This window comes from Salminus brasiliensis, chromosome 13 (assembly GCF_030463535.1).
Source record: "Salminus brasiliensis chromosome 13, fSalBra1.hap2, whole genome shotgun sequence".
Lineage (NCBI taxonomy): Eukaryota > Metazoa > Chordata > Actinopteri > Characiformes > Bryconidae > Salminus > Salminus brasiliensis.
In genome coordinates, this window is record NC_132890.1 from 31,236,519 (window position 1) to 31,261,693 (window position 25,175).

A 25,175-nucleotide genomic window follows, 5' to 3' on the forward strand; every position below is an offset into this window, starting at 1 on the left:
ATTTAACAAGAACTGTTGGACAATTTAACAATTACTGTAAGAGGCAACACTGACAAGAAGATCAGTGGATATTGTAATGTTTAGCTTCAAGCACTTGGACGAACAATTGGACGCTATTTATCTATCATTAGCGATAAGAACTATTAATAAAGGATTAATGACTAGCATTGGACACCAAACATTCAATAGCTGAGTGTAGCGCTGATTAGCACTGACTACTAGATTAGGTAACTGTAAAGTTTTATAATAAGTAAACTGTAAAGTTTATTATAAAAATACAACAAGATAGATAAGCACTCCACGCTAATCATTTAACAATAAGTGCTAAGCACTGAAAATAAGTTTAACAATAAGAGTAATGATTAGCATTTGTATTAGAAACTGTAATTATTGAATATTGATTAGTACTGATTGGTAATAATTGGCACCAGACAAGCTGGTCAAGTTGGTTAAGCTGGTTTACCAGCATAGGGTATGTTAACTTTTGAGTTTGATGGTTTAGCTGGTCTACAAGAATGATCAACCTGATACAGCTAGAAAACCAGTATGACCAGACCATGCTGGTTGACCAGCGTCACCAAGCTAGTTGACCAGCATGACAAACTTGGTTTTGTCGAGTTTGAGAATGAATATAATGGCTTGAATTGGACAGTAGATAGCAACCACTGTGATCAGTTTACACGTGTGGATCGGACTAAAAAGAAGTTAGCCAAAATAGTAATTATTAGAATTATTATTAGCAACGTCTTAATACTATCTACTAGATTTGCATTGAAATATAATCATTTAGCATTGGACAATGTTGTAATATAATAAATTCCATTAGATACTAATGGAACACACAAGGCCATGAATTTGGTAAAATGCCAGTGTGGGGTCCTCGGCAATGAGACCTTCTCCTGTAACACTTTCTGAGCTATGATATTAGCAGGTTATGGTTAGGGTTAGTAATATTGGTCATGTGTTGCTCATTTCATACTGGTACCGGTTTGGGGATTAGTCTGGATGTATTATCGGTGTGTGATGTTAGTAATAAATCATCTTATTATGATTTTAATTTGCCATTTTAAAAGCAGGCCAGGGACAACAGATCAAAATTAGCCTATATGGCCAGCTCTGGCTCATATATTTGTCATTTTTCTGTGTGTCAATAAGCACTGTCCTTGTCAAGTCGATGAATAAATGAAATTACGTGACAGCACAGTTGTACACGTTGCACTTTTAAAGGGTTCAGTTCTGTGGCACTGTTTTTCAAACGGCTCTGTTATTTCCATACCAGTAACTGCTTGGGCTGTTGCAGCATTTTTTAATTGGAGCTTTAGGGGGGGATTTCGTCTGTCTTGCCAGTTCATGGACCACTGCAGGCAGCAGTACAAGCAAGTCGAGACTAAGAGACTGAAACACTTGGTCTCTTTACTGGAACTTACTGCATATATAAAATGATGCTAACTGGCTAATCTTATCCAAATCCCACACAGAAAATCAGCAGGAAACCGAGGCACACTGACGATGTACTACCAGTTCATGAAATCCGTGCTGACAGATTCTTTCCCGTGTCAGTCTTTCTCATTATGCCACATTTTCGTAGCTCATCAAGCTGCAGATCGCTAAGTCCCCCCTCATCAACAGCAAAGGCTGTATTCTTTTGAAGCCTCTGCATTCTCATGCCCAGCTGCCGGCAGGATACACACCTTTGTGTAAGATGTGAATCAATGTGGCATTCAGGTGGAACCGGGACCACCTGCTGCAAAGACCAAAGAATTGTTTGGCTCAGAGCCTTTGAAGTAACACAGCTTCATGGGTGAGGGTGAGTCTGGGTACAATGCAGTCAGACCTCGTATCGTCTTATAGCTCCCAGTGGTAAAGCTGCTTTGTGACAACATCTGTTTGTAGAAAGCGCCATACATCTGTATAAGAACTGAATTGGTAACGTAATCAATCGCCTTTGCCCACTGCAGGTAGCATTAATTAGCATAAATACCATCCTGATTTAGGCTTCTATATGTACATATTGCAGTATTGAGCATGTCGTATGAGATTCCACAGAAATATTTTGATTGCTGAAATCAACAATAAAAAAACAGAGGAAGAGAACATATTAGTTGGAAATTGAAGAATGTTTTTTTTTTATATCAATAATTATACCAAGTTTAGTCCAAAGAAGGAAGCAGGTGAACACTGCTGCAGCCGGCTAAAGGTTACTGCACACCATCAAGGAGCTCCATGATACACTGCTCCCAGAGGGTGTTTGAAAACGATTAGCAGGCTGGTATAAAATCGGCTCCAGTCCAGTATCAGTCTGATCTCTTCAGTCCAGTATCAGTCCAATCTCATAACAGTCCAGTATCAGTCTGGTCTCATAACAGTTCAGTATCAGTCTGATCTCTTCAGTCCAGTATCAGTCTGATCTCTTCAGTCCAGTATCAGTCTGATCTCATAACAGTCCAGTATCAGTCTGATCTCTTCAGTCCAGTATCAGTCTGATCTCATAACAGTCCAGTATCAGTCTGATCTCTTCAGTCCAGTATCAGTCCAATCTCATAACAGTCCAGTATCAGTCTGGTCTCATAACAGTTCAGTATCAGTCTGATCTCTTCAGTCCAGTATCAGTCTGATCTCTTCAGTCCAGTATCAGTCTGATCTCATAACAGTCCAGTATCAGTCTGATCTCTTCAGTCCAGTATCAGTCTGATCTCATAACAGTCCAGTATCAGTCTGATCTCTTCAGTCCAGTATCAGTCCAATCTCATAACAGTCCAGTATCAGTCTGGTCTCATAACAGTTCAGTATCAGTCTGATCTCTTCAGTCCAGTATCAGTCTGATCTCTTCAGTCCAGTATCAGTCTGGTCTCATAACAGTCCAGTATCAGTCTGATCTCTTCAGTCCAGTATCAGTCTGATCTCATAACAGTCCAGTATCAGTCTGGTCTCATAACAGTTCAGTATCAGTCTGATCTCTTCAGTCCAGTATCAGTCCGATCTCATAACAGTCCAGTATCAGTCTGATCTCTTCAGTCCAGCATCAGTCTGATCTCTTCAGTCCAGTATTAGTGTGATCTCTTCAGTCCAGTATCAGTCCGATCTCATAACAGTCCAGTATCAGTCTGGTCTCATAACAGTTCAGTATCAGTCTGATCTCTTCAGTCCAGTATCAGTCCGATCTCATAACAGTCCAGTATCAGTCTGATCTCTTCAGTCCAGTATTAGTCCGATCTCATAACAGTCCAGTATCAGTCTGGTCTCATAACAGTTCAGTATCAGTCTGATCTCTTCAGTCCAGTATCAGTCCGATCTCATAACAGTCCAGTATCAGTCCGATCTCATAACAGTCCAGTATCAGTCTGATCTCTTCAGTCCAGTATCAGTCCGATCTCATAACAGTCCAGTATCAGTCTGGTCTCATAACAGTTCAGTATCAGTCTGATCTCTTCAGTCCAGTATCAGTGTGATCTCTTCAGTCCAGTATCAGTCCGATCTCATAACAGTCCAGTATCAGTCTGATCTCTTCAGTCCAGTATCAGTCTGATCTCTTCAGTTCAGTATCAGTCTGGTCTCTTCAGTCCAGTATCAGTTCGATCTCATAACAGTCCAGTATCAGTCTGATCTCATAATAGTTCAGTTTCAGTCTGATCTCTTCAGTCCAGTATCAGTCTGGTCTCATAACAGTTCAGTATCAGTCTGATCTCTTCAATCCAGTATCAGTTTGGTCTTATAACAGTCCAGTATCAGTCTGATATCTTCAGTCCAGTATCAGTCTTTTCTCAGAACAGTCCAGTATCAGTCTGATCTCTTCAGTCCAGTATCAGTCTTTTCTCAGAACAGTCCAGTATCAGTCTGATATCTTCAGTCCAGTATCAGTGTGATCTCTTCAGTCCAGTATCAGTCCGATCTCATAACAGTCCAGTATCAGTCTGATCTCTTCAGTCCAGTATCAGTCTGATCTCTTCAGTTCAGTATCAGTCTGGTCTCTTCAGTCCAGTATCAGTTCGATCTCATAACAGTCCAGTATCAGTCTGATCTCATAATAGTTCAGTTTCAGTCTGATCTCTTCAGTCCAGTATCAGTCTGGTCTCATAACAGTTCAGTATCAGTCTGATCTCTTCAATCCAGTATCAGTCTTTTCTCAGAACAGTCCAGTATCAGTCTGATCTCTTCAGTCCAGTATCAGTCTTTTCTCAGAACAGTCCAGTATCAGTCTGATCTCTTCAGTCCAGTATCAGTCTTTTCTCAGAACAGTCCAGTATCAGTCTGATCTCTTCAGTCCAGTATCAGCCTTGTCTCATAACAGTCCAGTATCAGTCTGATCTCTTCAGTCCAGTATCAGTCTGGTCTTATAACAGTTCAGTATCAGTCTGATCTCTTCAGTCCAGTATCAGTCCGATCTCATAACAGTCCAGTATCAGTCTGATCTCTTCAGTCCAGTATCAGCCTTGTCTCATAACAGTCCAGTATCAGTCTGATCTCTTCAGTCCAGTATCAGTCTGGTCTTATAACAGTTCAGTTTAAGTCTGATCTCTTCAGTCCAATCTCAGTGTGGTATCAGTCCAGTATCAGTCTGGTATCAGACAAGTATTAAACTGGTCTGGTATCATATCAGTCCAGTATCAGTCCAGTATCAGTCTTGTATCATATCAGTCCAGTATCAGTCCAGTATCAGTCTTGTATCAGACTGATCTGGTATCATATTAGTCCAGTTGTAGTTTGGTATTATACCAGTTCAGAATTAGTCTGGTATCACATCTAAACAGTGGGAAGATATGATGCCATATGGTAATCTGACATTATATCAGTCCAGTATCATACCAGGGGTTGGTGCAGCTACACCAGTAAGCTATTGGGCAAGACTCCTAACTCACATTCTGCTATCTGTGTCACCTGATTCAAACATAAATCACTCTGGATCAAAGCATCAGCCAAACACCATACATGTTTAATGTAAATATCAGTCTGGTACCATATCAGTCCAGGATCATGTCAATCCAATGTGGGCCCATATGCAACACCAAGTGGCACAAAAAACTCAAGACATCCCTAACTACCTGGCCCTTTTTTTATCCTTGCTTTGTTAACGCCAGAACATTGCGAGCCATTTGGCGGCCCACTCACGTTTTTTGTCAGCCATATCTTTGGAAGCAACAGATATGTAAAACACCTTGGCTGGGCCTCACTAGCGTTGGCGGAACAGCTCTGCTATAGGCCCGCTGCTAATTAGTGGCATGCTAGGCTATAATAAATGACAGTAATTAACTTTGGTGTGACACCTCGCCCCAAATGATCAACATCCTGGCACCTGGTGAGACATCTTCAGCTAGAGTTACAGTTATAAGAGTCCTGTGGAGGAACAGTGTGTGGGGAGGGGGATGAAGGGAAATCCGATCCCCTTTTTTCACTCTGTTTTCCAGACACAGCACCATGCCTTCGCCCAAGCCACCGCCATGTCAAGTGTCCCCTCCTTTCTCCAGTGACCTTGTCCCTTTGCGGTCCAATTCAAATCCCTCTGATGCACGTTAACTGTTCTTGGATCAGATGTAGCCCCTCCCTCCCGTTCCCTAGAGACATCTGTCCTTTTTCTCACTGGTTACACAAGACAAGAGGGACGCGGTTAGCCTTTTCTCTACACTCGCGCTCACACGCACACATACACACACACACACACACACACAGTCACACACCTCTGCCTAAACAAAAGATGAATGAGTGTTGTCACCGGTGCTGCGCAGGGTGATGTCACGTGGGGAGAATAAGGGCATTCTCTGCTGCAGAACTCCTGACAACGCAGAAAGCTTCCTCAACTTTGGAGTAAACAGGCAAAGCACTCAATCTCCCGCTTTCTGTGAGTCATTTCATTAGCTCTAATGGAAATAAACAAACTTTCACATCAGCCCAAAGAGCTGGGGGAGGCGAGATCCAGTCCGGTTGCTGTTTTGGCAGTTTTTAATTGGTAGTTCAACGCTCTAATGAGGACGTTCTGGAAAGGGATCCTTCCAGGGAGTTGTTAAATAGCCATAGACTGTGTTTACCCCTTATACTAAAGAGCTGGATTTTATCATTTATTAGGTCTAGGCTAGGACTAAACTGTAGCATCAATGGGGATTCACCATTGCAAAGCCTGTTAAGTCTAAGACTTGAGGAATGCTAGTCTAAGCTTAACCTGGGTGGAGGAAATTAGGCCCTAGATTTACTAATCAGTTATGACATATTATGCAGTAAATAGGACAACGCGAATGTGAGAAAATTTAGTGACCAATACTTAACATTTTATATAGCGCTGTTGTCTCTGTCGTCCCTGAAGCTGCTCTGTACCCTGTGTGATTCATTCTGGAGGAATGGGCCAATAGGAATGCAAAATTCCAAATTCCAAAATGACCTGGAATTAAATCATTTTACACTTGCATTGACAGTTATGAAGGTTTTTGTCTTCTCCTGTAAAGTAGCTATTTTCAAGACACGTTTTTAATTGGACAGTGATGATATATTAAAATCAGCAATAATCAAAACATTTTTGATAGAGACAGTTAGAGAGAGACACTTTTAAATTTGTTTATCGAATTTGGACCCTTTTTTCTCACAATTCGGTGCAGCCAATTAACCCACTCGTGACTCCCCCTATCACTAGCAATGCTCCCGAGACTAGGAGGGTAAGGACTTAGCGCAGGTCTCCTCCGAAACATGTGAAGTCAAACACCACCTCTTCAACTGCCGCAGGAGTGGCATTGCCGGGCAGCCGACACACTCAGAGGAAAGTGCAGGGTCCTCTGCACCAGCTCTACGGCCAACATCGCTTTAAAAGAGTGATGAGGAGAGAGAGCGCCATCTACCCACCCGGAGAGAGCACAGCCAATCGTGGCAGTGCATTAGACCACTGAGCCACTCAGAGCCTTAGTACCACATGACTTTAACTGCACTGCCAGTGTTTTTTTTTAACTGTATCTTTACCTGTGTGTTTACTTTGAAATGCAACAGAACAAAGCTAATCAGATGTATCTTATGCTGTGATTAGACCTGCAATTTGTACAGATCAGGGCCCAACCGATATATCCGGATTCTGATGTTTTATCAGTTAAAATAACATCACTGATAATTCTTGTTAAACATCTCAAGATGTCACAAATGTGTTAAGGCAATACAATTCTTGAGAATTTTTTATTTATTTTTTTTTTTTAATCATATTTCAGATATTCATATTTCAATCAGGAGGTGACGTTTTTTTTTTTGCTTTAGCCAGCTAGCATAAATAAATGCAACCAACCAAACAAAACAGTTTGTCCTTTCTGTTTGAGGAAAGACATAAATGGTTAAAATGAGAATTCATTAATTAAATGTTTTATTTAATAATTTAATGTTGAAATAGAGGCTTAAATAATCGTATGTAATCTATTTAATCCCTATTTAAACATGCCCTGCTAATATTTGATTACATGTTTAATTAAAATCCCTTAATTCATTAATGAACTATCAGTTTATTTATTTATTTATTTTCATGCACGTTGCACAATAAAATAATGAAATCTCTCAATATCAGTTCAGGTTGATTGGCTAGAATGCACATTCCATGGCTACTTCTGTCTGCTAACACTAGCTTCCACAAAGATTATATGGTGCGGTCGCCACTGAAGCAGGCGTAATGTCTCAAAGCTGACCCAAGCTGTTAAGGGAAGCCGGCAATTTGATCAAAGTGGTTCTAAGAAACACCCCTGCTGCTCCTAAGACTCAGGTGCAGCCGTCCTCTTCCACTCTGGCATCAGACAGCCTGCCCAGGGTCAGTAGCTCCTTACCTAGATTGCATGCCCATGTGGGGCCTGTATGGATAGCCCAGCTGGTTTTGTCCATGGGTTCGACGTTGGCCTCACATATGGATGCCCACTAGGGACCACCAGGGTCAGTCATGGGACCAGGAGGGGTTAAACATAGGCCCTATTTGGGTTGTACACTGCACATGGGGCCTAGATGGGACCCATGTGAGATTAAGGTGGGCTGTAACAATGGGCCCCATTTAAGAAACCCAACTGGGTCCCAGTAACAACACATGTACAAACACACTCAGAGCCCCTGCCCACCTGGAACCTACCTAGCCCATATGAGAGCCCCACATAAGCATGTTTGCTGTGTAGGTAGGGCAGTCTGTCCTAACATTAGCCAACTTAACAGTAGGCTACCATTCACCCCTATTCCTAAAATCAGTAAATCTCGCTCTAGAAATCACCTGTACCTCAGGTGGAGTAAGGGCTAAAATTTTCATTTTGGCTGGAGTTCCCTTTTAAATTGTACTACAGTTCTTGAATATGCTAATTTAGCTCAGTTTCATGCTCAGTGAGCACTCATTTGAGTGGCTATCCATGCTTGGTTCTTTTGTAGCAATACTTTTCATGTATAGATTTTACATGACCTGGTAGACCACCCACACTGCCCCCATGAAGTAAACAGCACCTAAAGCTTTCATTTATTAGAGACTGGAGAGAAAATCAAGTTCCACTTTCACTTCAGAGCTGTTCAAAGCTGTGGGTCTGGAAGGATGTGAGCTTAACTTAACTGAAAACAGGAGAACAGGTAACCGACAAGTCAAACAAAGCAGCTGCCGCTGTTCTTAGAACAACAGACTGAGAATCTCAGAGTCCAGACCTCGACCTCATTGAATGTTTGTCTTTGACTCCTGTACTGGACTGTACTCAATGGCATTTTTGCCGAACCTCATCTCTTACCTTTCTGTATGAATACAATTGACTGTTTTATGGTAGTGCTCAGGCTTTATAGTGTGTGTGTGTGTGTGTGTGTGTCTTAGTCCATGGATTCTTTACCTTTTTTTCTGTAATGAATTCTCCCTGTTTTCCTCCACTAATCCTCTGTGTGTACGGCATCACATTACGCCGTTCTTCAGTTTAATGCATTTTAATAGCATTAATACCTGCAGACGCCACGAGGCCTCTCAAATCTCAGCAAAGCTGCTTTGCCACCCCTGAAAAGACTACTCCACCAAAACAGAGGCCTTATGTGAGACTTGACATGGTTCGCTGTGAGCAAACTGAAGCTTGCTTTTTAAGCCTTGGATCATCCGAGCCGTCCGCATCCAGCTGACCTCACTCACTTAATAAAGGCACTTATAAACTGCCCAGAATAGATTAAAACAATGTGTAGAACATAGTAATGGCCTCAGCACACATGTATTAGATAGACGACCCATTTGGAAAACAGACATTCCCCATTTTCTTTCCCAGTGTGGTCCTGCTATCAACCCAACCCCTCATAACTCCTGCTAGCACTAGCAATGCTCCAGTAATGACAGTATGAAGGCAAGTACGTAACCCCTGTCTTCTCCAATACATGGAAAATATTTTTCGAACCCTTGCAGCAGCATTGCTGGGCAGCCAACACGCTCGGAGGAAAGTTCCATGTGCCCAGCTCCACCACACCGGCTAACAGACGCCTGGGCCGGCCAACATCGCTTATGAGAACGCCATCTACCGCCTACCCTAGAGCCATCTATCCTTCAGTGAGCGCTTAATATATCCAGAAAATAATCAGTGTGAATGTTTGTCACCTCAACGGTCCTAATGTTATGGCTGATCTGTGTATATCGTTGTTGTAACACAAAACATGACATTTTGGACTGAGACCCATTATGTCAAAAAGTGGCAAAAATTAGATTGCATGACAGCAGTGTGTTAAGGTATGTAAATGACCTCTGTTCTGATTGGCTGCCCTGTATCGTACCTCACACCAAAATAGCAGTGCAGGCTGACATACTCCAAAAATGTCAGAAACTGTGCCCTATTCACTATGTAGTGCTCTACTTTGGGGTCCCGCCCTTTTGTTGTGGAGTCTAAAAAACTTCAGTGCACTGTAACAATCCCACAATGCACCGTAATATCTAGTACAGGCAGTGTATACTAAATGCACATTGAATACCCATAATACATTCCACTGTTCACTACCTTGTAGGGGACAGTGAATAGGGACAGTGCACAGTTTCGGACCCAGCTCAAAAACCATGTAGCTGTGTTTACAGATTACTGAGGAGTGAAGGGCATGTTCTGAAGCGTTGAGATTGTTTACAGACTACATCGCACTCTTTCATTAAAGAGACGCAAGAGGAACAGTGGGGTTCTGGCTGTTCGGCCCTTTAAGTTATTTAGCATTCTTTAATTATGCAAGTCCTTCTTGTTAAATCAGGTGAATGGAGGCATGTAAGGTAAGCGAGAGAGAGAGAGAAAGAAAGAGAGAGGGACTTCCTGGGTGCTTCATCGCTGCATACACCCAACACCCCCCCAGCAACCCCTCCAAAGTGACAGCAGAGGTTGCCCGGTGGAGACGAGGGTCAAAGCGACCAGAAATTAGACGAGAAAACATCTAAACAAGGTTAGAGAAGCTGCCTCATGCATTATTCCCACGCCTCTGACTCTCTCTAAACTTCGCTCTTTGGGGGATTGTCTGACATCCCAGATGAATAATTAAGGACTGACCTTTCATTCTCATTAAAGGTGATGCCTCTGTGTGTGTGTGTGTAGGTAGTGTTTCCCTCCACGGCCCATGTTTGCTTGGTGAAGGGAAGACCATGGCTCACGTTTACAGCAAGCCACGACGCACCTGAGCAAGCCAGCAGTTCCAGGTGTGGAAACCGAGGAACAGCTTTGAAAGTTGGCCAGTTCGTACAGTACACAGGGTTGCCAAGTATCCATAAATGAAACCAGTTCATTTTTTTTCACTCATTATTCTGCTACTCAGCATTAGTGGACTTGAATCAGATTGGGGGGGGCGGGGGGGTGATAGCATTATCGTGACATTCCTAATGCATGTCATATAATTATAATCTGCTTTTAAGAAATTATAATGGCTTATGTCAGGCTTTTTTACGTTACCATCACATCATAAGTCATATCAAGCTTTATTAAGGCATTTTTATGCATTATGAACTTCATAGGAAATGTTACCTTCGTTTCCAAGATCTGATTTTACGGCTTGTAGAGATAGTAATTTTGCAGTGTTGAAGCTGCAGGTTGTCCGAGAAAACTTGCTGAGCGTTCAGGTCCTTGCTAGGTTAGGAGAAGGCTAGCTGCGGAGGGCAGAGAGGGGGTGGAGTGCAGTAATTTCTGGCCCGAGAGGAGAAGGTGTTCCAGGCAGAGCGTATTTATAGCCAACAGAGAAATAATTCATCGTGATCAGAGTGCAGATCCTACTCTCACTAGTCACTGAGAAGCTCGGGCAGAATCTCTCTCTCTCTCTCTCTCTCTCTCTCTCTCTCTCTCCTTTGTAGCTCTCTGCTGAGTTTCTTTCCAGCAGAATCTTGCTATCTCTCTCCCCTTTTACACAAAGCCTGCCAGGTGAAGGGAGCTTGTTTCTTTGAAGTCACTGTGTATGTGTGTGTGTGTGTGTGTGTGTGTGTGTGTGCTACTGTTCTTATGCTGTCAGGTGGATCTCTGTAAAGTGGAGGCCTTGGAGATGTCTGCAGCGTTCTGCCACCTCCACAGCCAATGTTCCCAACATCACCCAACACAGCACTCAAAGAGGCTCCCACGAATCAAATCACACTCAAAAGCACCCACCTCAAAGCCTCCTACACCTCAAACGCCATGCCGACGACGACCATTTCAGACACCGAGCACAGAACTCCCAATACAACCCATCTCAAAAAGTTCTTACATCTTCCAGCTCATGTCCAAAACCCATGTCCCGCATTTCCCAACACACCCAGACTCCTGTCTCAGACAAGGTCTGCATTTCCCAGCATTCTCTGACATCAATCTTGAAAACGTCTACATATCACAGCACACTCAACACCCATCTGACAGAAGGCATTTGTTTCCCACAACTTCAAGTTTAATCTCAAGCAGTTGGTCTGCATATCCCAACACACTCCGAACTGCTATCTCAATTTAGTTTAACACCTATATCCAAAAAGGTCTACATCTACATCACCACCACCCAACACTAAACTCTAAAAGCTTTTATTCTCCAACTCTCCAATCTCAGTTACAATCTGAAAAAATGATGTAATCTTTTCACCAATACAAATTAATACCAATCTTATCAGTCAACATTATTTCTCCAACACACCCAACACCATCCATTAATTCTCCAACTATCCATTAATTCTCCAACACCATCCAGAACTATCCATCAATTCTCCAACACCATCCATTAATTCTCCAACACCATCTAAAATTATATAAATTATCCAACATCATTTACTTGGAATTGCTTATGTATTATAATCTCAGTCTCCCAACACAACCCAAACAACCCAAAATTAATCTCAAAAAAGGTCTGTAATTCCCAACACGATCTCAAAAAGAGCTACACCAACACCCAACACCAATGCCAAAAAATACCTAATTAAACCCAGTCTTAATCTCACCTCAGCAAAGAACCTCCTCCCCCAACCCAATCCAACATTAATCTCAAAAAAGCTCATTGCTTCCCAACACAATCTCAAAGAGAGCTACATTTTCCAACAGAACCCAACACCATCTATTAGTTCTCCAACACCATTCAACACCATCTATTAGTTCTCCAAGACCATCCTACACCACCTATTAGTTCTCCAACACCATCCAACACCATCTATTAGTTCTCCAACACCGTCCAACACCATATATTAGTTCTCCAAGACCATCCAACACCATCTATTAGTTCTCCAACACCATCTATTAGTTCTCCAAGACCATCCAACACCATCTATTAGTTCTCCAACACCATGTAACACCATCTATTAGTTCTCCAACACCATCCAACACCATCTATTAGTTCTCCAACACCATCCAACACCATCTATTAGTTCTCCAACACCATGTAACACCATCTATTAGTTCTCCAACATCATCCATCTTGGAATTGCTTGGAACAGCTTGGAATCTCAGTCTCCCAACACAACCCAAACAACCCAAAATAACCCAACATTAATCTCAAAAAGAACTACATTTTCTAACACAACCCAACACCAATGCCAAAAAGCAGTAAGTGTGTTTCTGTTATTTTAAGTATTTTTACAAGAACGAATCCCTGCCTTGTGGCAGCAGAGGTTAAAACTTTATTCTGCATATCTCAACCTCCCTGAAACACAGCATTCATATCAGATGTGAATAAGCAGGCATAGCATTTGCATAGCAACAATCGACAATTATCCTTCACAAAACACTCTAATTTAAAACTGCACAGGAATGAATGATTTCTGTTCTTAGACGTTTTCCTCACCAGAAGACGCTCCTTGACCGCTCTGGCTGACTGAAGCGTTCAGGCAGTTAGTGCTGAAAGGTTGCAGCTCAGTGGGAACATTTTATTACTAACATTCTTCTCTCCTTGCTTTATAAAAGTGTGGACATAGTAGGAGAATAATGTGTCTGATTATTTAAATACAGACTTATTGGAGGGTGGACAATGGCACAGCAGTAGTGTGTGTGCTGCACAGCTCCAGGGGCCTAGGGTTATGGGTTCAATCCTTTCACCGATCTCCATCTATGAGTACTGTGGTGTGCTTTCCCTGTCTCTGTGTGGGTTTCCTCCCACCTCCTGCTAAATTGCGGTGTGAGTTAGTGAGTGATACCCTGCGAAGGACTGGCACCCTGTCCAGGGGGTATTCCCTAAAGATTCCGGTTCTGGACCCACTGTGACACCCAGAGCTCGACAGGTGGATAAGAAGATGATTCATGATTTTTATGCAGAACAGAAAGAAAATTCTTCTCCACAAATCCCAGCTTAGAAAAATATGGTCAAAGAACAAGAGTAGCCATGCTCCGGGGTGCCCCAGAGCAGAAAGATTAAGGGCCTTGCTCACAGGCTAATTAGTGGCAGCTTACTGGACCTGGCTGTCGAACCCACAACCTAATGATTAATTACCCAGCTCTCCAACCACTGATTCACCACTGTCCTATAAAAATTGTTCTCTTCCTAGGGTGATCCATGCTGTGGCACCCCTGGAACAGAGAAGTTAAAGATCTTGCTCAATGACCTATCAGTGCAGCTTACTGGACTGGGTATTGAACTCACAAACTATTGATTAATAACCCAGCACTTTAACCACCAATTCACTACTGTCCTAAAATTGTTCTCTTTATAGGGTCAGCCATGCTATGTTGCCCCTGGAGCAGTAAAGTTAAAGACCTTGCTCAAGGACCCATCAGTGGCAGCTTACTGGTCTGGGCATAGAACGCACAACCTAATGATTAATAACATCCTAATGATTTACTACTTTCCTATAAACATTTTTCTTTTCCAAGGGCCAGCCATGTTATGGCACCCCTGGAGCAAAGATTGTTAAGTGCCTTGCTCAAGGGCCCGGGCTTAGAGAAACCAGGTACTGAACCCACAACCTTGTGACGACTAACCCAGCGCTTTAAACACTGAGCAAAAAAGTGTCTACAATTCAGTCTGATAAAGAACCAATGGTGTAGCCCTTTGGGCCAATGGTACAGGGGGCCACAGAGACAAAAACTGTTATTATAAGAAAATAAATCTTTATTCTTAACAACACAGCTCAGCCTATCTCTCTCTCTTTCTCTCTCTCTCTCTCTCTATCTATCTATCTATCTATCTATCCCTCTCTCTCCCTGCTGTTTCTGGCCTGGTTCTATCCCGGGTTTGTGGGAGCGAGGCGTCCGGCTCGGCCATCTGGAGCTGCAGTGCGCTTCAGCCTGCTGATACTGCGCCAGTACACATACACACACTCAGTGCAACTCAGAGTACATTCACACGCACATACACACACACACACACACTTCTCCTCAGAGCACATACACACTGTCAGGCTCTCTGAACCAGTCTGCGTCAGAGCCTGGTGGTGTAGCAGACCCCATGCTAACTAGTGCTAACACATTCACACCGGTGCTACAGAACAGCAGGGCTCGGAAACCAGGCCAAACTTTCAGTGTACACAGAAGCTGTCCTGCGCATTGGGCTAACCCATGCTAAAGACCTCTAATCATGCTAATTGTGCTAGCATAACTGCAGCACTCTTCAGAACACCCCCCAACCCCCGGTCCCATCCCACCACCAGCTATTGATTTGCTACCTCCATTAGAAGGTATTCATAACTGGAAGATGATAAAATTGCACTCAATCTGTGCCGATCCACCTGTCATTTACTACAATGAGCTTTGACTGTTTCTATAGGCCCTCTAATCACAGTGCCTTTAAACAGGTAATCTATCCTGCAGGCTGTGTGGGAATAGAAAGGGCCCGATTCACAGAGCTCTACAGTATTGAAGTCCTATTCATAAAGGCTCCCTGCCAGTGCTCCTCGCCCTGCTCCCTGTTTAACACTTGATGGCAACGGTCATAAAGCTGATCTGCACCAAGAGCCTTTTCGAGCTTAGAGTACGGCTCAGCTTGACCCGCCATCCTTTAAGATCCACGGAAGACAAGCGTCCAGACCTTTTCTGTCCTGGCACCAAAGTGGTGGAACGAACTTCCCCTGGGTGTCCCACACTGTCTTCAAACGCAGACAGAAGACCCTCGTCTTTCAAGGGTACTTGGGCGAAGTGTAGTGTAGAGTATCATGGTCTCCATACTGACTTTTGTATTTAGTCGTATCTAAGCTTAGAGGCATCTTTTGGATCCCAGCCAGATCCAACAAACTAGCTAAGGGTATTTTCTGAGTGACATTCGATCTTACAAAAGTGCATCACTGTGTTTGAGTGTCTGCTAAATGCCTTCAATGTAAATGTCAATGTAACACTGTGGTATTCTAACACCCTATCTTACACCCTGTGCAAGGCGCATCGCGATGCTCATTGCTATCTTACACCCCTCCAACAGTCTGTTTTAACACCCTCCGTCTGCTTGCGAATATATCTACGCCGATGGGCGTGGTGGTCTCGGAATGAGGGGTGTTCAGGTACATTTCTGGTGTATTGCTGTGTATCTTGGCAACGGAAAACACAGGAGGAGCTCCACTGACTGAAAACAACCTAGGCAGACGTCAACAGTCAGACGATCGTTGCTATCTTGGCAGTGAATTGTCAACACAGGCGCGTGCAGCCCAACGCGTGTACACCCCCCACTTACTTTCTGCCACTGAAAGAGCAACCCCACAAGGCAGACTGCACCTGGCTCTTAAAGGGAACAGCGAGAGACACAATGATTGGTTTATTGCACGTTACGCCCAAAACACACCCATGATTAATTAAGAGATTAATTATTACATGTCTTTTGTGCATTTCAAGCAACACAAGGTGCACTTTTCCTGCCGCTACAATAGCAAAGACATACGGACACTCCCTAAATCAAGCTGCAAGGTGCATGGTTGACGGCTCGCTGAAATAGGGCCCGTAATCTCCACTACAGCCAATCAAAATTCAGATATTAATGAGCCAATGCATATTAATGACCAGTGCTCCGCCTGTTTGGATGCCAATAAAAAGAATCCTAATCCTAATAAAAAGAAGAAGGTTTGGTAAAACTCAACATATAGAATAAATCTCATGACATTAACAGTAGTATCAATTCAGCAGCAGGCAGGCATCTACCGAAGACGCGCTGCATGTGATGTGACCTTAGGCGGATGTGCAGCATGCATAACAATGAAGCGAAATTACTGTCGTCAGACACACGCTGGCGTAACTTTCACAGGCAGATCAGATCAGATTGCCTCTAATTATAAACACAAGCACACAGCATCCAAAAGGCCAGTATTGTATGTGGTTGAATAGAGCTGCATTCCTTTTCTCAAGCTTTTCAAATCTCCTGACACACACATACACACACACACACACACACTGCCCCAAGCCTGATCAGCCGCCTACAGATGAAGTGTTGGGTTAGTTTCTAATGACTAACATGCTGACTAATGCAGAGCTGTTGATGTGGAGCTCGGGACCAGCGCTGCAGCCGGAGAAAAGATGCTGATTAGCAGGCGGTATAAGCTCACATACACTGTGTCCAAAAGTATCTGGACACCTGCTCACATGGCATTTGCTCTGAAATCAAAGTTAGTAATTGGCAAAGCTTTGCATTTCACGTTGAAACATTGCTGTGAGAATTTGATTGCATATTATTATCATGCTCTTCAGCTACAATATATATATATATATATATATATATATATATATATATATATATATATATATATATATATATATATATATTATATTTAAATATATATTTATAAATGCAATAATACTGATAATGCCAGAATTCTATATCTACACTGCAAAATCCAACCTCTGAATGTTAGAATGTGTACATTAATAATAGGTTGAATAAAATAAGGCAATATACTAAACTGAGCAGTGCAATGTTGGAGAACCCAAATGAGTTCTTACAGTATACATAGATAGGTGACTTGTCCTTGAAGAGCATTCCGAGGATTTCATCAGTTTTAGCAACCAAAAATCTTTAGCTTTTCTCCCTGAAGGTTTTCTCTAGCTGGTTGCAAAGCAATCTCAGGCTTTCTAGCTTTAACTTTCAGTTCGTTTTAAAAAACACTCTTGATGCAGATCTTGTGATGTCACATTCGCAGAATTTCTTGCATCACTGCAACATCAACTGAATCAATGGATATGGATCCAGTGCACTCTGCAGCCATGACTTAGCAAAGTATCTCTAAGCAGTGCATGACTTGCCTACTTTTGACCTGGACACTGCTTAGGTGGCACCAGTCAGACCCAGCCTCTCCTGCAGTCCTCTGCAGATGTGCGTAAAATATGACATGGACGAGAAAGAGTTGAAGCCATCAAAAAGAATTATGGAGCGTTTGAGGCAGAAAGGGTCAGACAGGGACCTGATTGGACATTGATTAAGTGTAGCAGCAGCATCTGTCATGTTGTGCAGTCCAGCACTTAGCGCAGCACAAATTCTAAACAACTTCTAATCCTTAACCCTTTCATCAGCACAGCCATGCAGGAGAGACATAGTCTGGAGTCTAGACATAGAATACTAGCTAAATAACTGTAGATCTTGATTTCCTTCTGATTTACTTTCCGAATAATTTTTATGACTAATACTAGACTGTGAATCCTAGAATACTATACTTCAATAGTACCTGTAGCTCTAGAATAGTATAATTTAATAATAACTCTAGTTATTATATATCTAGATCTAGAAAATGTCTACAGATATAGTTATTGTAGATTTAGATTTAGTAAAAATGGTACAATTTATTAGCCAGTGGATCTATAATAGCAGCATTGCATAGTAACTCTAATTACAGATAATTACAGAATACCTAAAGTTTTACTAACTCTAGATTTAGAATGGTTCAATGCAATAGTAAAATCAGATTTAGAACAGTAGAAATTAATAGTAACTATAGATTTAAATAGTAATTTTTGATCTAGAACAGTAGATCGTAATAGTAGAATCGTAGTGGGCTTGGACCTGTTTAGCAAATAGATCTAGAATGCAAGAATTGAATCATAACTCTAGATATAAAATAGTTTAATGTATTCGCAAGTAGATCTAGAATTCTAGGATTAAACCGTAACTCTATTTACTAAAGACCTACATGTATAATTCTAAAGATTCTTTTATAGCTCTAGCTATAGAGCTAAAGTAACTCTAGATATAGAATAGGATAATAATAATAATAATCACTGAACAATAAGAACTAACTAGAGTAAAACAGTCTAGATTACATGGCAGTTATAAACCTAGAATGATAGAGTGTATGAATAACTCTAAATCCAGAATATTTGAATATAAAATCAATTGAAATATGAATTAATTAATTCTGGTATCATTCATAAGTTACTCTAGTTACTATATGAATCTATTTACTATATAAATCTCTAGAGCAATAATAACTCTAGATTTAGAATATATTATAGTAATCAATAGTAACTCAAGGGCTGGAATGTAAATCTAGACATTAAATGGTAGAACTGATAAGCAAGAAGAGCTAAAATGCTAGAATTCAACAGTAACTGCAGTAAGTTTTAGTCAATTATAATATAATTAGTAATGTTTCGATTCTTTTATAGATCTAGATATAGAGTTAAAGTAACTCTAGAATAAGAGAATAATAAAAATAATAAAAACAATAACAAACCAGGGCAAGAGTGTAACTCCTGCAGTCCTAGAACATTAAATTAAATTCTAGATTTAGTATTCAGGAATACTAGAACTTCAAAGCAATGTAATCAGTCTGCATGATCTAGATTAAGATAACACTCATGTTTGGAAAAGTGTACAGTTCTAATATACAGATGAAAAGAACCTGCTTAAGAAAACACTCGTATGTATAATAAGAGGCTGTAACTACCTCAATTAAGATGAATATCTGGGGAGCTACAGTGCCACAGGTATTATATTACAGCTTAATATCCACACAAATGCAAACCTTATCAAAACCTCTGAAGTAAGACGTGATAAAGATCAGTGAATTAATTGCAGCAGGGAATCTGATAATCATTGTTTTTGTTTGTTTGTGTCCACATTTCCTTAATTACAGCTTTTTCCCTCTCTCTGCCCATTCCCTACTGTCAGATAAGCAGAACTCAGCAGAAACTTTTCTTCACAGCTAGCTTTCCCTCAGTTACATAATGAGGATGAAGTGAGGCGTGGAGACACTGATGGGCATAATGCTGAAGAAAGCATTGTTGGCACTATCCGACAGAATCATCTCTTGACCAAACTTAGTCTCTTCAACAAGAACAAGAAGCGCAATCAGCGAGAATGTGCTATCAGAGCCGTCTGAAGAGACCGAGCGGTGCAGCGGCAGAGCGAATCAGGATGCAATGAAGAGTGGAAGTGTTTCAGATAGCTCTTATCTGAACAGCTGCCCAGCAGGTGGCCATGAAAACAAGCAGGTTTGAAGTGGGACAACTGCAGAATAGCCAGGGTTTGCTGTAGTTTAGGCTTCTCACATGCAACAACCTGGAAATATGTCTACATCAATTACAGCAGTTTGATTTTGATGTAATAAAGTCTGCTTCTATCCTTTTATGTGTGAAAACAGTGTTTTTTTAGTCTTAACTTTATGGTTTATGTCAAGCAAATATACTGTGTTTATAAGCAGTTAGTCATCCTGCATGTTTAAGGTGGTAGTAACTTCAGGCTCCTGCAGATGGCGTCGCACAAGGATGATCAGGCTATAAATTCCTGGTCCCTGGGGGTGTGTGTGAGGGGATTCATAGACAGAATGATGGATCGTAGCTGGAGATAATTGAAGATTATTTACTAAAACATGTAAAACCATCATTTGCTGTCTAGATGAGAATATTTGTTAATAAATATTCATTAAATGTTATTATATAATAGCAGTAACATTCACGTGAAAAAGGATTCTACACAAAGGTCTTATGCAAAAGTTTTGGCACCCCAGCTTAAATAATACATTAGGGGGGGTTCTAACTCCTCAGAACCACCGGAGGTTCCTGGTGTTTTAATCCCACTGTAGGAACAATTCGGTCAGTCAGAATATAGTTATGGATTAGTATTCCTTAAGGTGTAATAAAAGTCACAGGGGCTCTGAGTGGCTCAGCAGTCTAATGCGAGTTCAGATCCCCAACCATGCCATTTAGCCAGACAGAGTCCGAGCACAATTGGCGGTGCTCTCTACAGGGGGGTAGAGGGCGATCCCTCCTCTCATCACTCTTGTGTCTGTTGAGCTGGGGACCCGGGCGTTCCCAGTGCTTTTCCGGTGTCGGCTGCCTAGCAATGCCGCATCAGGGGCAGTTCAAAAAGAGGAGGACATGCAAGTCCTTACCCTCCTAGTGTCGGTGGGTTAATTGGCGGTACCAAATTAGGAGACGTTTATGTATTTTCTGCACATTTTAGAAACAAACCCTTAAAAAACATGATATGACATATTTAATGTGCCATTACTTTTTCACACTGCACATTAAATGTCCAATTAAGCAAAGAATCAATCATTGTACTTCAGGATGAGTCTCTGTAGTGGAGAGGAATTGATTATCACTTAGAAAATGTTTAAAAACACATTATTTGACCAGGGATGGCCTGACTTCATCTACTGTGGCAGCTGTCAAAAGATGCATATATGGGCAAGCCCCTTTGACAAGAGCCAAACAGCGATGTCTAGACGACTGGGTCAGCACATCTCCAAAACATCAGGCAGGTCTTGTAGGGTGTTCCTGGTATGCAGTAGACAATCCCTAGAGAGCTCTAAGAAAGAACAACCAGTCATGTGCACCTAAGGCTCATTGATGCGACCCATGAAGGTCCCACCTCACAACTTATAGACCTTAAAGGATCTGCCGCTAACATGAGTCTTGGTGCCAGATACCACAGGACGCCTTCAGAGGTCTTGTGGAGTCCATGCCTCGAATGGTCAGATCTGTTGTGACTGCACAAGGGGGACCAAATCTATATATCTATCTATATATATATATATATATATATATATATATATATATATATATATGTGTGTGTGTGTGTGTGTGTGTGTGTGTGGAGATGACGTTATTTGACCTCCAAAGTGGTGTTCAGGCATTATAATGCCAGTGAACTAATTGCTAAACCCAGCAGGGACCTTTACACACACACTTCAATATTATCTATGTTCAATTTGCAGCTTCTCCATTCATTTCCTGTACAAAGCCTCAGCTTCACCCCATTAGACTGAACCTCAGCGGAAACGGCTCTAACATACAGCAAGTTTGACAATGAAGAGAAAGTGAGTTGTGACAGTGCAGAGTGAGATCATATTAAAGTGTGTGTGTGTGTGTGTGTGTGTGTGTGTGTGTGTGTCTATGATCAAATGTTAACCATGTGGAAGCTGGCAGTGGTCTCCAAGTATGTGCTGAGTAAGGTTCTTTCAGTCCACTGTAAGAGCAACCTAAAAGATCTGCTCTCGCAGAGATAAGAGGACAAGTGATTAGGTCAAACCTCTCTCAACTGGAGGCCATGAGTCTTCTCCAGTAGATTTCAAAGATTTCAGGGAGACATCTGGTGGTTTTAACCTAAGTCTGTTTCTCCTACTCCTATGCAGAGCTCAACTTTACAATGTAATCTGGCAGAGATTTAGAGCTGAATTCTATTGAACTTGATGCCAGCAATGGTCTATTGATCAACTTCTTTGAAGTGCAAAAATAACCAATCTGTAATCTGGTAGAGATGGGAGTAGAAGTGATGATGGGTGTGTTTAAAGAGTGTCAGAAGTGTGTTGTCAGAGCCAGACATCACCCAACCAAAACCAGCAAGTGGTCTGTGGCCAATCTCTGAATGTTTAAGAGCAGTGAATCTTAAGAAAACATCTGGAGAAGGTGTTTTTTGGTCTTTAACCAAGGCCTTTAGAGCTTACATTTTAATGGTGTCAAAAGTAGAAGTGTCCTGAGGAACTTTTGGAGGTTCTGATTAAATGGAACCTCTTAAGGTGCTTTGAGGAGCCTTTAATAAAAGTTTTTTCTAGAAGATAAAAGTTCCTTGAAGGTTCCTCAAAGCATCATTTAACAGGGATAGTCTGGCAGAGATGAGAAAAGTTAAAGTTCAGATTCAAATTTCATCAAACTTGATGCCAACAGAGGCTCCAATCGAAGAATCAAGTTCATTTTCATTCCAAGTCTGTAAAATGTCTGTAATCTAGCAGAGATTACAGAGAACTGTCGAGTAAGGGTTCAGAACCAACCTCCCCCCAACTGTGATCTCTTTAAGTGCAAGAACAAAAACAATCTCGAGTTCAGCTTTATTCCAAGTCAGTTTCTCCAAAGTGAAGTTTAACAACATGAGATGTCTGTACTCTAGCAGACCTCGGACTACAAGTGATTAAGCTTGAGTTTAAAGCTGTCCAGAGTGAGGGTTTAGACCCAAACATCCCACAACTGCATCCTGAATCTCTTTAAGTGCAAGAACCAAAGATCTTGAGTTCAGCTTCATTCACAAGTCTGTTTCTCCAAAGCCTGTAAATCAAATAGATATGAGTCAGATATGAGTCAGATATGAGTCTACAAATGACTGGTCTAATGTTTAAAACCATAAAACTGAGTGTTCAGAACCAAACTTCCCCCAAACTGTGACCTCTGATCGATCTGAAGATCTCAAGTTCATCTTCATTCCATGTCTGTTTATCCAAAGTGAAGTTTAACAACATGAGATGTCTAATTGGACAGAGATGGGACTACAAGGGATTAAGCTTAAATTTAGACTAAGGGCTCAGAATGAAACTTCCCCCAACTGCAATCTCTTTATTGCATGTTTCTCTAAAGTGCTGCTTAACTATACGGCATGTCTGTAATCTGGCAGAGATGAGATTATCAGTAATTCAACTCAAAGTTTTAAATCGTCAGGAGTGAGTACTCAGAATCAAACCTCCCCAGAAGCATCCTCTGTATCTGCAACAACAGAAGATCTGGAGATTCCAAGATCTAAAGTTCATCTTCATCTCAAATAAGATGTCTGCAATCTGACAGAGATGGGATTAGAAATCATTAAGAATAAAGTTTAAAACCATTAAGAGTGAGAACCTCAGAACATCAAAACTTCCCCAACTGCAATATCTTAAAACGGCATGAATGAACGATCTGGAGATCTCCAGTCTGTTTCACTTTATGAGACAGTCTAATCTAGCAGAGATCAGACTACAAGTGATTACGTTTAAATGTAAAGCTGTCCAGAGTGAGGGTATAGACCCAAACTTCCCCCAACTGCAATCTCGTTAAATGCAAGAACCAAAGATCTCGAGTTCAGCTTCATTCCAGTCTGTTTCTGCAAAGTTCAGTTTAACAACCTAAGGTGTCTAATTTTGGAAAGATGCCACTACAACTGATTAAGCTTTTGAACCTGTTCCCATAAGTCTAAAACCATCCAGAGTAAAGGTTTAGACCCAAACTTTCCACAGTTGCAATCTCATTAAATTAAGATCTCGAGTTCAGCTTCATTCCAGTCTGTTTCTGCAAAATTCAGTTTAACAACCTAAGGTGTCTAATCTTGGAAAGATGCCACTACAACTGATTAAGCCTTTAAACCCGTCCCGAGTAAAGGTTTAGACCCAAACTTCCCTCAACTGCAAAAACGAACGACCTATAGATCTCAAATTCCTTTCATTCTCCTCATTCCAGTCAGTTTCTCCAAAGTTCAGTTTAACAACCTAAGGTGTCTAATCTTGGAAAGATGCCACTACAACTGATTAAGCTCTTAATCCCGTTCCCATGAGTCTAAACCCGTCCCGAGTAAAGGTTTAGACCCAAACTTCCCTCAACTGCGAGCTCTTTAGTTGCAAGAACGAAGGATCTCGAGATCTCGACGCCCGAACATGGAGCTCCGTCTAGCCGTATCAAGCTACAGCATCAAGCTCGAGCTCTCCACCGGCAGCGATTGCGATCTCGTCGATGCACGCGATCAGCGCGAGCACTGTTTTAAAACGCCGACAAGTCCACTGACCTGCTCATAGGAGGCAGTAGGTAGATGTGGTTGACGCTGGACTCAGCAGCAGGGTGGAGTTCCCCTCAGTCCCACGCGCTGGATGCCACAGAAGAAGCGCGAGAGTTTCAGCACCATGGACAGCGGCGAGGCTCCAGCCTCTAAACCACGACCCACGTTTCACTTCTCCGCGCGCCTCAGCAGTCCTTGCTTCCCTTTATCCTTATCTTCCTCTTCCCTCCCTCGTGCACTCCTTCCCCCGCGCCTCAGCTCGCGCTACACACTCCGCTCGAGAAAGATGAGGAAGATGATGCGGAACAACAGAAGCTGCCGCTGCGACGGCGCGAGCGCGTCACGGGGAGTTCAGGGAGAATGTGAAGAACGAGAGGAGCATGAGCACGCTACACGCGCGCGCGCCGAGCGAATACAAACACCCACACTCACACGCATATATGTCTGTAGAGGCGCGCGCGTGCGGTCTTTTTCTCCGGTAACGGACGGAGCGCGCGGAGCAGCGCGGGGAGCGACGGGAACGAGCGCGTGCAAAGCGCGAGGGGAAAGAGGGAGTGACTGAGAGAGCAGCGCAGAGTTAGTTTATAAGAGGAGGAGGAGATGGGCGGAGAGAGAGAGAGAGGTGGGGGGGGTGAGAGAGGGAGGAATGAGGGAAAAGAGTGGAGAGAGAGACAGAAAGAGAGAAAGAGAAGGAAACAAGGGAGAGAGAGAGAGAGAGAGAGAGAGAGAGAGAGAGAGAGAGAGAGAAAGGAGGAAACAAGGAAGAGAGAGAGAGAGAGAGAGAGAGAGAGAGACAGAGAGAGACAGAGAGAAAGGAGGAAACAAGGAAGAGAGAGAGAGAGAGAGAGAGAGAGAGAGAGAGAAAGGAGGAAACAAGGAAGAGAGAGAGAGAGAGAGACAGAGAGAGAAAGGAGGAAACA

The 25,175-nt window shown here is 42.2% G+C and overlaps 1 protein-coding gene across 1 annotated transcript in view; it reads right to left on the reverse strand.

Moving 5' to 3' along the window:
• LOC140575248 (carbohydrate sulfotransferase 8-like) overlaps positions 1–24,792 on the reverse strand; it is a 280,691-nt gene extending 255,899 nt beyond the window's left edge. Inside the window, exon 1 of the mRNA XM_072695479.1 lies at positions 24,265–24,792. The gene's annotated coding sequence lies outside the window, so the exon portion shown is untranslated. The remainder of the gene's footprint in view (positions 1–24,264) is intronic.
• Positions 24,793–25,175: the final 383 nt, after the last annotated feature.